Below are 13,211 nucleotides of genomic sequence, written 5' to 3' on the forward strand. Positions count from 1 at the left end.
ACTGGCCCTTCTTAGGTTTCTTCATCAGAGCTCGATGCGCCCGGTCGAGTTCAGGCGGGGTAGTGAATAGGTTCTCCATGGAGTCTTTCAAAAGTGTGGAAACAAAGGCAACCATGTCGCCCCCTTTGGTTTCACTATCCTCTGGCACATTTATGATACGAAGATTTATTCTCCGAGACCGGTTCTCAAGGTCATCAATCCGATCGAGTAGTGTAGCATTCAAACCTTGTAATTCTGTAATGGCTTTCTCGGCCTTGAACAGGGTGTCAAAGTTTTCGCTTGCCGTGGTCTCCACCGCGGTGACCCTCCTTCCCAATGTGGTCACCATTTCGTGGAAGTTCGCTATAGAAGCTTGAATAGGTTCCAGAGACGTTTTAATCAGACTTGCCATGTCTTCTTTCAAATGTTCGCGTTGTTTTTCCATCTCTGTCGCCAACATCACAGCCAGGTCGTTAGCCTTCTCATTAGCCTTTGCAGCAGCCGCCATGTTAGCTACTTTGGCACTTGGTCGTAGGTTGGGCTTTTTCGACTCTGTATCTTCCTTTGGCATGTTCCAGCAACAACAAAAATTGTGACAAATGTCAAAATAAACTAATAAAACAATTACTGAGATGGAAGTTCGTGTATAGTAAGAAGTTTTAAGCTATTTATGACACAGTTCGCGGGAGACTCTCGTTTGCACGTCTTGTTCCTACATGTTCCAAACCGGAAGCCCCCGCCCTCTCAGGCTTAATCAAAGATTCTAGAACAGAGCAAGATGGATCACTGGCCGGAGAATACGTTGGATTTTTTAAAGTACATTCTAACGCTCCATGGGCGCCATTTTGGTAAGCCGAAAAGTAATAAATCGTGCCTTTCACACGGCCAGTTCATTACCGAGTAACAAAACAAAACAAAAAAACAGCTGGCAACGGCAAAAACAGCTGTTGAGGTGGGTTTATATGATTGGAACTGTGTCTGAAATGTTGCTGAGCTTACCAAAATGGCGCCCTGTACTGTACTTCATTCTTTTGACGCAACTGATCCATCTTGCTCTGTTCTAGAATCTTTGGGCTTAATCCAAACGAAAAATATAAAGTGTAAACGGCAGTTCACAATAACTAAGCTTCTAGCCAAAGTAACTGACAAATATCTAAACTGAAAACGATTTTGTTAATCTTCTAAAAGGTATATTTATCTCTATTTATTTATCTTGGTTCTTCATCAACGATTGTCTTCATGCAAGGGGAAAAATGTAAAGAGGTCGTTGATCTTCTCAAGCTACACTACGAAGGGTGGCTCAGCCAATAACATTAGGCAGCGCCATCTAGAGGAATGGAGAGTTACTGCAGTTGCAGTAATGTTGGCCCTGTGCATTTTAGGTGGGCTACATCAATAAATGCCTTACCATGCTTTATGATCTCTGAAACTGCCTTTGTCTGCATGATACTGAATTTTCATACTTCAGTGTAGCCTAACCTAAATAGACCAAGGCTACTTAAGACAGGAGGGATCAGCTTTTGGGATCGGGAAGGGTCCAACAGTAACATCCATACGGTGCAGTATTTTTTTTGTTTGTTTGTGTAGGTGCGTCATGTGCCTGTTTTGATTAGTCTAGTGGCAGCAATATGGGTTACACGCACTACGATGCACCGCAGGCCGGGGAATAGGCGAGGCCTATAACGTATCTGCTTCATTAGATTCAACTTGTCATATATAAACAGACATTAATTACTACTTAGTCAATAAAGTCAATAAATAGCCTAGTATTTATAGGAAATAAATAAATAAATACATACACATAAATGCAAAACGTGCAATACATTGTTAAAGTGCAAGGTGCAAAAGGAGTCAGTACATGCTTAGGTCAACAACATGCATGACTAGGCTACGCATAGTCCATGATTGGATCATGTGGGTAAAGTGTGTGATAGATTAGTTTAAGTTAATGAATCAGTAGATAGATGGATGGATAGATAGATGCCCCACATCAAAGTAACTCATTATTCTATATTTTCTAGGTCTTACACTCGCAGCGTCTGAATGATACACCACTCAAACCATGGGCCATCATCCACTCATCAGGGGCTATAATCTCAGACCATTGTACATGCATGGCTGGTATAGCTGAGACCTGTACACATGTTGCAGCAATGCTCTTCAAATTGGAGGCAGTGGTGAGATGCAGGGAGATGCCAACAGTGACCGGCCAACCTGCATACTGGATGATACCAAGCAACATGACAAAGGTGGGTCCAGAGGCAGGACACAGAATAGATTTCACCTCTGCAAAAGTTGGCGCAAAAGAGTTGCAGAATTGGAGCAAAAGTGAGGCCATTTTAGTGGGTAACTGGCTTAGTGCACCTCCAATACTCCCAGATGGACTTACCTGGACAAAAGGAGGATTCAAGTACCTTGGGATCTATTTAGGCGATCACAGTACTTTGCAGAAAAACTGGGATGGTGCTCTTGAAAAAATAAAAGGACGTTTGAAGTGGAAGTGGTTGGTGCCACAGTTGTCTTATAGAGGGCGATGCTTGGTAATAAATAATCTAGTGGCATCCTTTTTGTGGCACAAATTAAAATCAACAAAAAATACATTTAACAGAAAGCTTTTTTAAAAAGATAGGTTTTCAAAGTTTTTTAAAAATGTTTTCAATGTCTGTGGGGCCCTCAGGTGGTCGGGGAGGGCGCTCCACAGCCTGGGAGCAGCAGCAGAGAAAGCTTTATCACCCATCCTGTGGAGCTTGGTTCTGGGGATTTGGAGGGTGTTAATGTTTGTTGACCACAGGGGGCCAGCAGAGGGGCAGCTTTTCGGTTGCAGTTTATCCAACGCTTTCTCACAGGGCCTGAGAGCTTGTCCTGGAGAGGGGTGACGTGTGAATTTCTACATACCCTTGGAAACCTAGGACAGGACAAAACCTTGTTTTTAATGAACCCATCCAAATTGGACACATGCACTCTGCCAGTTTTTTTATCGAGGACTGTTTATAGTGTACATTCTTCTTCTTTGGAATGGCTTCTGAGGGAGCCTAATGGAGCAAGGCTCGACATATGCAACGGCTCTGCGGCTCTTAATCAAAGACTTTGTAAAGCAAAGGTAACAACTCTAGGCAATTTGGTGGATTTATGTGGTCCTGGGCTTGACAATGTTGAAGACCTAGCAACGGGAATTAGTGATGCGCGGGTCGTCTCGTAACCCGCGGGTCGGGTAAAGAAAATGTAGGCCTAGGCCTATGTATCGCCTCCCCCTCCCCTCTGATATGAGTCGCGGTTGCCAGCTTGCTGCAGGATCGAACAGAAACGTAGGCTGCTAGCTTTCAATGGCAAGTGCTGTTTTCCTCAGCATAATGACAGAGAAACGAACTCTGATAATGCATTGCTAACGTTAACAATGACTAGCCGTTATTATTTCCCAAACAATTCCTTAGCCTACCTATTCAATTCAATGAGCCACCTCCTCCATATCCATATGGCTCCACATAACGTTACTTTGCACAAACATGCATAACTTTGTTTGATTGTCATGAGTAGGCTATTAGAAATGTCCATTTACATTAAGTAGCCTACAAGTAAGTTAGCCAAACTGATCTTTATCTGTCCAGGAGCAAATTAACAACACGTCTGTCTTCAATTTCTTCTCCGTTTTCAGCCGTCTCAATCTCATATACAAATCCTTGTTTTATTTCGAACGTATTTTCGTATAATGTTTAGCCTAGATTACAAATGCTGCTTTGTAGGTTTTTGCTTTGTATTTCTAAATGTTTAAAATGTGTATAATCTTGTTATTAATGACCTGATTTTTTGTTCATATTCATAATCATAGCCTAGGCTATGTTGTTGCCAGTTTACAGGGCGATGTTTCCAAGCACTTACAATGCCCAGTATGTCTATTAATGGTCGCGGGTGCGGGGCTGGGGCGGGCCAAATAATTTCATAAAAGCGGGACCCGCGGGTTGAAAAAATACCTGACCCGTGCATCACTAGCGGGAATAGGGGTACGATCTGTACGGGTAATGAGGCAGGCATTGGCATATCTGAGATTTGTCTTATTACTGGATGAGCACATGGTTTTGAAAGACTATGGGAATGGGTTGAGTCCAGATCCAAGTGACTCTTTTCCCATGTTGTCCTTACTCCCTAAAGATGAAAGTGGAGATTCTATCCTATTGTCTATTGAAGAAATCATAATAGACGTAGACATTCTCAATGGCAAAGCAATGTATAAAGCATGTGTTAAAGTTTTAAACAGGAAGTGGTTATCTCATAGAACTGATACACCTTGGCGAAATGTTTTAATGTTACCATGTAATGTTAAACCTGAATGGAGAGCCTTATACAAGCCACCATTAACAAAAAAGATGGGTGATTTGCAATGGAGGGTGATTCATGGTATTGTGGCAACAAATTCTTTTGTGTCTGTACTAAATCCTGATATCAGACAAGATTGTCCTTTCTGTTTACAAAGAGAAACAGTGTTCCATGCATTTTTGCACTGCTTGAGGTTAGGTCCTTTTTTTTTGACTTTTTAGAAAAGGTTTTTCAAGTTTTTGGTGAATGTTTTTCCAAACAAATGTTTATTTTTGGTTTTATATATAGTCAGAAGAATAGTTCCAAGACACAGTTGATCAATTTCATTCTAGGAAATGCAAAAATGGCTCTCTACATTAGTAGGAAAAAAATAAATAGAGCAAGACTGTGATTATGATGCTGTGATTGTTGTTTTAAGATTGATAAAGTCAAGAATTCAAATGGATTTTAATTTCTACAAGTCTACGTAACATTGAAGCCTTTGAAAGTATTTGGTGTTTTAATGGGGCATTATGTTCCGTAAATAATGATGAGCTGGTCTTTACACTTGCATCATAAGAGGGTTTATTTATTTATTTTATTGTTTTTTGTTTTTCTTTTCTTATCTATGGTTTTAAACATGTGATGTAATATACATTTGAGATAATAAAGTTGCTGTAAAATTCAAATTCTCTCTCTCTCGACATATTTTGGACACACTGCACTGCATACCACTTCTCACTTGCATATGACCGACACGCATTCATACACCTATAATTTCATTCCCCTAGACATTCTCTTTGTCCTAAATTTACCTTAAATAAATATACATTTTTATTGGGAATCTGTTGTGTGCCTCTTGTGTTGTGCCGTGAGCCTGGTGTAACAGCCGCCATGTTGGATTTCAACAACCAGCTACTTCACTGGTATGGTAAGCTAGTCCGTGGCTAACTAGCACCTATGACCAGCATTAGCTGCGCAGCCTCATAAGAGTGAGTGAGTCTGAGGCTAACCAAAGCCCATTTGGGCTAACTGACATGGCTAAGGAAACGAACACTAACAGGACTGCAGGGTTCATACTATATTGCCCCTGGCTGCAGCAATAAAATGTAAAGGGCTGTACTTTCGAGTTCACTAGAGAATTCTAGTAAATATGTAGTTCACTACATATTCCAAGGTGTTATTATCAGGATTATCATAATAAAATGAAAAATATTTAATACTAAGAGTAAGGTAGATCAAAAAGGTGACTACAGTAAGTCACTGACAAAAATGTTTTAGTCTTCTCACATTAAAAAAATAAGTGCAGTATTGTTTCATCTACACCACCACGATCAATTTTTGACCACAGAGAAGGGTACCACCAACTAGCCAACCACCAGCACCACTTCCAACAGCAACATAGTTTTACAGATGTTCATTTTATTGGTTCAAATATAATTTTTCGTCCAAAATTAATATTTGTATTAGGCTGCAAGGCAGACCTCAAAGTGTAAATGTAAGACCACTTTCCTGATCAAAGTCTAACGTTTTATCTTAAATAAATATTGGTTGGTGTGTCAACATAACCATTGAACAGCATGCTCTTGTTTCTTTGACAAGTTATGTAATGCACTCCACTGTTGGCACCCCAAGTAAAGTTGAGAAAAAAAACAAGAAAATCAAAATCATCTTCTGATGATTTATCTTCATCTTACAACAAACATTTAAAGGGATATTCTGCCATTTTGCAAATAAGCTCATTTGTGTCTGTCTGTTTGTCTGTCTGTTTGTTAGCAAGATAACTCAAAAAGTAGTGGATGGATTTCGAAGAAACAATTACATTTTGGGAGTGATCTGTAATTCCGTTGGGATTCCGGAGCCGTTTATGTATTAAGCTTAGTGGTGTAATGGCATGATATGGCCACATGGTGGCTATCTGAAGAATTTAGGTTCAAATTATGACAACCTAGGAGGAAGAAGGCAGGCGGAGGTAGCTGCGCTTTCTGAGTGCTTTTCTAGTTAAAACTGCAACTGCAAGGGGCAACATAAGACCGCCCTAATAACATGCAGGTTCGGCTCATGCCGGAAAAACACGATAAAACCTGAGGGCACCGCACTGGTGACAAGCGGAGAAAAGAGACATGACGCTCTAGCCTGATTACCATCGACTTTCAAAGGCTCTGCGAGACTTTAGTCTGACCAACAGCCTGTGCTAATACGGTTTCTTGCCAGCGCTGGTTGACCCGCCTCCTTTAAGTGCCTCGATTTGCTACTGGTAGATGTGAGAAAGCGGATTGCCGAGTTTAAACCAATAACAACACTCTTTCCTCTGCCTTGAACACGCCTCTACCCAGAGCCGTTGGAGCTGCTCAAAGTTGATTGGTTCTCGACCAAAGGGGGCAGTTCCGCAGATTTCGGGAACTCAGAAATCCTTCTCAATGAGCAGTTGACCAGACCAGCAGCAAAAGCCTGAAGGCGTTGCGTCACTGGGAGGGCGTGCCAGGCTAATGACGCTCAGCATCTCAGATCGCAATAGAGCTCCACAGTCCCACCCACAGCCCTGTCCGGAAGTAAAAATCCAATACAATTTCTCCATTGACAACTGGAGAATAAGCCATAAATTCGTAACCGTCCATGGTAGACTTAAAACCAGCTACGATGTGACTAAGCGATTATACCTGCTCATATAGATGTCAAAAGTTAACGGGGCATCAACCTTGTTTTGAGAAAACAATGTTTTATTCACGATTTAACGAGAGAGTACTACACTACCCAACACCCTACCGTGTAAAACTGGTGAAAGCAGAGCCTTTGATTGGTAGAGATCGCCGTTGCCATGGCAATCCCAAACAAAATGTACTCAACTTTTCCCGCGCCTATCGTCCAGCTTCGTCTCGCTGGAACTTTAAAACATAAAATGGCTGCAGGGCTGTCAGGATCGATGTGTGGTCTTCCGAAAAAGAACGGGTTTCTCATCTTGAAGGTTGAATTTCAATGGAAACGGTAGGAAGTAATCATCCTCTTTTCTTAGATTAATATGGAACCATGTTAATCTATCGTTAGGCTGCAAATGTTGGAAATGTGTGTACTGTACGTTTGCAAAGCATCACAGGATTTGAGTTTTCTAATTCGGAATTTAAGATATGTACACAGTCTTGTACCTTTCGCTTTTTTTTACATTTTCTGTTCATTTTTTCACTCGAAATTATAAGTTATATGCTTATGAGTCACATCGTAGCTGGTTAGCCTAAGGCATGGTCTAAAACTCTATACGGATTTTTCCAGAAGTCAATGGGAGAAATGAATGAGAAATTTACTTCCGGACAAGCACCTCTCTCGGAGGAGGGGCGGGACTGTGGAGCTCTATTGCAGTTTTCTAATGTTTTACAACCCAGCTGGTATCCGCCGTTCATTCCGACATATCCCCACTCCGACATTGACGTCCAATTGTCGTAGTGGAGGCATGTCTCTTTATGGTAATGCCTCCGCCATTTTCTGTTTACATGGTCGCAGTGGCGGTATTTAACTTTTTTTTTCAAACAAATTGCCATTCCGACATGAGGTTATTAATAGGCTATTAATATCATAACTATTAGGCTATCATTAGGCTTACTAGGCATGGCTGTAGGCAGGTTTTGAGAGTTGGAAATACATGTGTTTGCTAAATATCGGTAGCCTGGCACGCCCTTCCAGTGACGTAACACCTTCGGCGTTGCTGTCGCTGGTCTGGTCAACTGCTAATCGGGAAGGATTTCTGAATTCCCCAAATCTGCGGAACTGCCCCCTTTGGTCGAGAACCAATCAACTTTGAGCAGCTCCAACAGCTCTGGGTAGAGGCGTGTTCAAGGCAGAGGAAAGAGTGTTGTTATTGGTTTAAACTCGGCAAACCGCTTTCTGACATCGACCAGTAGCAAATCGAGGCACTTAAATGAGGCGGGTCAACCAAGCGCTTGGAGAAACCGTATACACAGGCTGTTGGTCAGACTAAAGTCTCGCAGAGCCTTTCAAGTCGATGGCAATCAGGCTAAAATATCGATATATTGTTGTGCATGTTGCGTGCGTGACTCGGGGAAGTGAAAGCAGTTCTGTATAGACATTGCAAGTTTTCATGGTGATCATCGGCGCAACTGTAGCTGATTGTGAAAGCCGATTGGAAATACATAAGTTTAGGGCGAACGTTTCAACTATGTTTGCCATGGTGGACAAAAAAACACTAAAATAAAACAATAGCCTAAACTAGAATGCATTTCCCGGTGGGAAAGTGCGAAGTGTGCTTGCTCCGAAGCGCCGCGAGAGCGCCCCGGCAGGATACGCGACAGCTCGCCCTCAGGTCAAAGCGCCAAAGTTTGGCCAAGACGCGTAGCTGCTTTGAGTTTGGCGACGTTGCCCTCGATTGCCGAATTCTTACACTGACCTGACGAGTTGCCTAGGTTTATCAGTGGTATGTCCCAGAGCACCTCCAATGTAAAAATGTAGATGTCATCCCAAAGACGTAAAGAGATATGAGCCAAAATGCATTTTTGCTAATTGCGACGCCCCCTAGTGGCCAAATTACAACACATTTACTGAGGCTACTTTGGATGGTGTCCAAAATCATCCCGCCAAATATGGTCTCGATACCTCACAGCATTTCCGAGATTTGACCTCACTTCCTGTTTGGACGCTTCACCATTGAATTTGATTGGCTGTCACGGGCGAACGCTTTGATGTATGAAAATGAAATGTACACCTCTAAGGTCTGTAGACCTTGTGTTGAATTAAGTATGAGTTGTTCACGTGTAGCTAGCATGAAACACGTAACCACTGAAGGAAGGAGGGAGCCTAAGAAACTAGGCATGTTTCTAGAACAAATACGAGTAATGTTAGGAGTATAGCTATCCTGTTATGCGGGAACATCCGCAGTTTACTCACTGTTGAATAAGTTGCAATGTGTTATAGCCTCAAATGGATGGTAAAATAAACAGGACGACTCACCTGTTCAAATGATGTAATAGGATAAAATTTGGTTTTGATATGTCAAAGCAACCAGGCTGTTACTGGTTAACGTTTCTGAATATGAAATCGATTTTGGATTGGTTGCATGTGATAAAAGCTATGCCATTTCCTGTCCAGACAGCATTCATATTCAGAAATACTGTACACCGGCAACAAAGACACACACACACACACACACACACACACACACACACACACACACACACACACACACACACACACACACACACACACACACACACACACACTCTTTCAAACAACTCTTTCAAACAGAAACGTCAGTCCGTTACATCTGCCTCTTGTCCACAAACTGCATGTCGCTGAGTTGACTAGCAACGAAGACTTTCACATAAACACACACACACACACACACACACTTACACACACACAGACACACCACCCCTTCAAACACAAATATCTGTCTGTTACGTCTGCCTCTTGTCTACAAACTGCATGTTGCACAGTTCACCCACATCTACCCACAATTCTTTGATTTATAATTAACCCCAGCATTAAAAAACTGCAATGTTTCAAATCTTATTATACAACAATTGGGTTCTATGAAGCTGTTTCTTTGTTTCTGATTGGCCGAGAGACGTTCCATGAGTTGAAATATCCCACGATAATCCACTCTGACTTTTCACAGCTAATAATAAATCACTCCGCGATACAATGTCAAATTGTCAAGTGTAAAACGAACTGTCACGTTGCATCCAAGCTGAAATACAGACACTCAGAACATAGAATATGACGGAGGTGGATATTAGCTAGTTGGATGGCAAGTAGGCTAAGTAAAATAGTGATGTTTCAAAGCTAAAAGCATGTCCTAACCAGACGCAATGTGAGCTAACGTTTATTAGGCTATATTCTGCATTGCTTGACAACGGGAGAGATAGAACTAACGACTGGCTTTTGGCCATAGCAACGTGCTTTTAGAACTAATGACTGGCCTTTGGCCATAGCAACCATCCATTTAGAACTAGTAACGGCAGTTTGTCCTGCAAGTAATAGAACTTTGTGGCGGAGAGAAGTTAGTTCTACAAACAAGACAGTTTTAGCGATTTACATTATAATGGGAAATTAGCGCAAAAAACAAGTGGTAGAATTGTTGTATAAAAGCAATATAGCACTTGTGATCGTGGGTTGTTGCTGGATATTTACACGGGTGTTGTTGCCTGCGCCACTCGGCCTCCGGCCTCGAGGCTACAGCCGAACAACACCCGTGGGAATATCTAGCAACAACCCACTCCCACTCGTGCTATATTGCTTAAATATGTATACTGTATGTATATACTGTATGGGCAATTCCATGCAAAACTGTCAAGTCCATAACCCCACACAGCATCATACTATGATGTGGATGATGATTTCTTAAAAGCTTACCATTTCGCTCTTCTTGTTTGTACAACATATTCGATGACATTGTTAACATAATAATTTGCATTATATAAATATAACCCCCTTCTCCACGTCTCAACATATACTGGAGTCACATTCTTAAACATAAACAGGATCCTAGGTTCTCAATTTGCTGGACTCACTGTCTACCATAAAGTTAAAGAATAGTAATAACAGAAGAAAAGGTAAGAAGATGTTGATAGCGTGATTAACTAGTGTGGTGCCTCCACTGAAGAATTTCTATACCACTGCACTGATGGAAATATGTAAATCCTCAGAAATGTCAAGTGACTACAGTTACTTCTACCTGCATTGATATATCATTTCATAAAAACAATTTTGGCCATAATAATTATATTGCAATAATATCAATTAAAGTTTTCTTTGTAGCACAAACAACAATAGGCTACAGTTTACATTACTTCAGGGCGTAATGTTAACAACTTCGTTAACATTAAGTTTGTTTGTTCTGTACTTTGCATGACACAGCAACCATTTACTTCCTGTATCATGGTTGCGGTGTCATGCAAAGTGCGCTGTGCCATGCCGCCATCTAGTGGTTAAGGAATATTTCACACCCATTATTATGATAATAAAAGCTGCGCGGTTGAAAATTGGCACAAAGTCGTTTGGGTGATCCATGTGATAAATTGTGTTTTGCTTTCCATACTTCGTTACTTTATGAATGGTGGTGTATTATTAAGGTATCATTTTGAATGTCATTACTCTGACATTCAAGAAATAACGGCTGCCATTTTTTGTGACCCAGGGTCAATGGGGAATTGCATTGAACATGGGTCACGGATGTAATGTTTTTGTTCTCCACTAAGTTTCTCCACGTTGCGTCGATAAAATTTCGAAATTCTTGCTCTATTATGTCGGACAAAAATGTAGGTTATTATCAAAGTGAAATGGTTACTGTCATATGTCAGCAGCGTTTGTTTCAGCACATCGATCGGAATCAATGGGAGTCAATGGGGAACCGTAATACTTTTAATAGCGGCGTACAAGGAAGCTTAGTGCAGGATGACGTGACGGCGGTTTTTCAAGTGTTACTTGCCCTCACGGACTTTGTACCTTTCCTCAAACGACCCGTGTTAGTGACGCTAACGTCGCTACAGTTTCACAGCACATATTCACAGCAGAATGAACGTATTGGTCCGTCCATTCATCTTCAAAAGTTTGTTTTTTTCTAATTGTTGAGCAAGCCATTTTCTCTCATCTCCTCTCTCTCCCGCTAGGCCTATTCTCTGTTGCTGAAAGGTAAACAATCGAGTTGATTGGCTTGGCTACGGACGATGGTCTTTGATGATATTAGGCTGACAATTAGGCTGGGTCCGGACAGAACCGTCACTGTGTCCGGACCCGGACCGTGGTCCTCCATTTGGTGATGCCTAGGCTACTCTTTGGGGTGGCCTGACCAGCGATCACGCAGTCCACCACTGCAGTTTACATGGAACAGTACTGCCTAGCCTACCACACAAGTACCTGCCATACACAGCTTACTTTCTCCCTCTTTTGGTGAGCCATACCCTGACGGTGTCAATGACAATCAATCAGGAGGAGTAGTTATTGAAAATAATCACGCTGACGGTGTCAATGACAATCAATCAGGAAGAGTAGTTATTGAAAATAATCACACTTTAGACATGACCAGCCTACTTCAACTTGGCAGCAGCTAGCAACAGGGGGATTCATAGGTGGCACATAGACCATAGCTAGCATGAGTGCAAATATTTTTAGATCTTCTGAATAAGTTTACTGTACTTATTCAAACGACATCAGCACCACTGTCACTGGATATAAAGCAAACGTTGACTTTCACTCGGTGCTTCACTGACGGTAAAAAAGTGTCATAATATTATCTATGCACTGCCTGATGTAGACTAGCTTGACAGCAATTGCTAGCTCGATGAGTTGCGAAACGACATCAGCAACATGTACCTCTTGTTCCATATTAAATTTACAGTTAACATAGTTTGGCTTCTTGGACCATGCATTTAATTACCTTTCACTGCCTTCACGTCTGCCAGGCTCCAAACTGTCTTTGTTACTGAGGGCTAAAGGACTGTATGGAAATGAGGTTTTGTGTTGCTTGGGTGGCGTCAGTTAAAACACCGGTTGAAGCAGTCGTTTCTTTATTTTCTCTTCAAACAGGTTCCACACAACAGTGTGGATGACCTTATACATATAGGAATGTGTGGTCTGTAAAGAACCAAATAAAATGCTATTAGTGATATGATTACCAAATAAAGTGTATCTCTATCTCTCTATGAGCACAACTTGTCTTAATTACACACGTAACATAAACAGCATTCATTCATCCCCTGAATGCTAAATCTCCGTTTAGCATGCTAATCACTTGCATTATATTAACGTAAACGACACATCCCACCTACAATACACATAACCAAACATTACTTTTACTTACTTTGTTGTCATGGACGCACACAACTTCAACTTACAGGTAGTAGACTCACTCTGTATTAATCTCTATAAAGCTAACGTCATGACTGCAACTCTCTGGTAATAGCCTACTACTAACCAAAGATCATAGAACGCTACGT

The sequence above is a fragment of the Sardina pilchardus genome, chromosome 18, assembly GCF_963854185.1.
Source record: "Sardina pilchardus chromosome 18, fSarPil1.1, whole genome shotgun sequence".
Lineage (NCBI taxonomy): Eukaryota > Metazoa > Chordata > Actinopteri > Clupeiformes > Clupeidae > Sardina > Sardina pilchardus.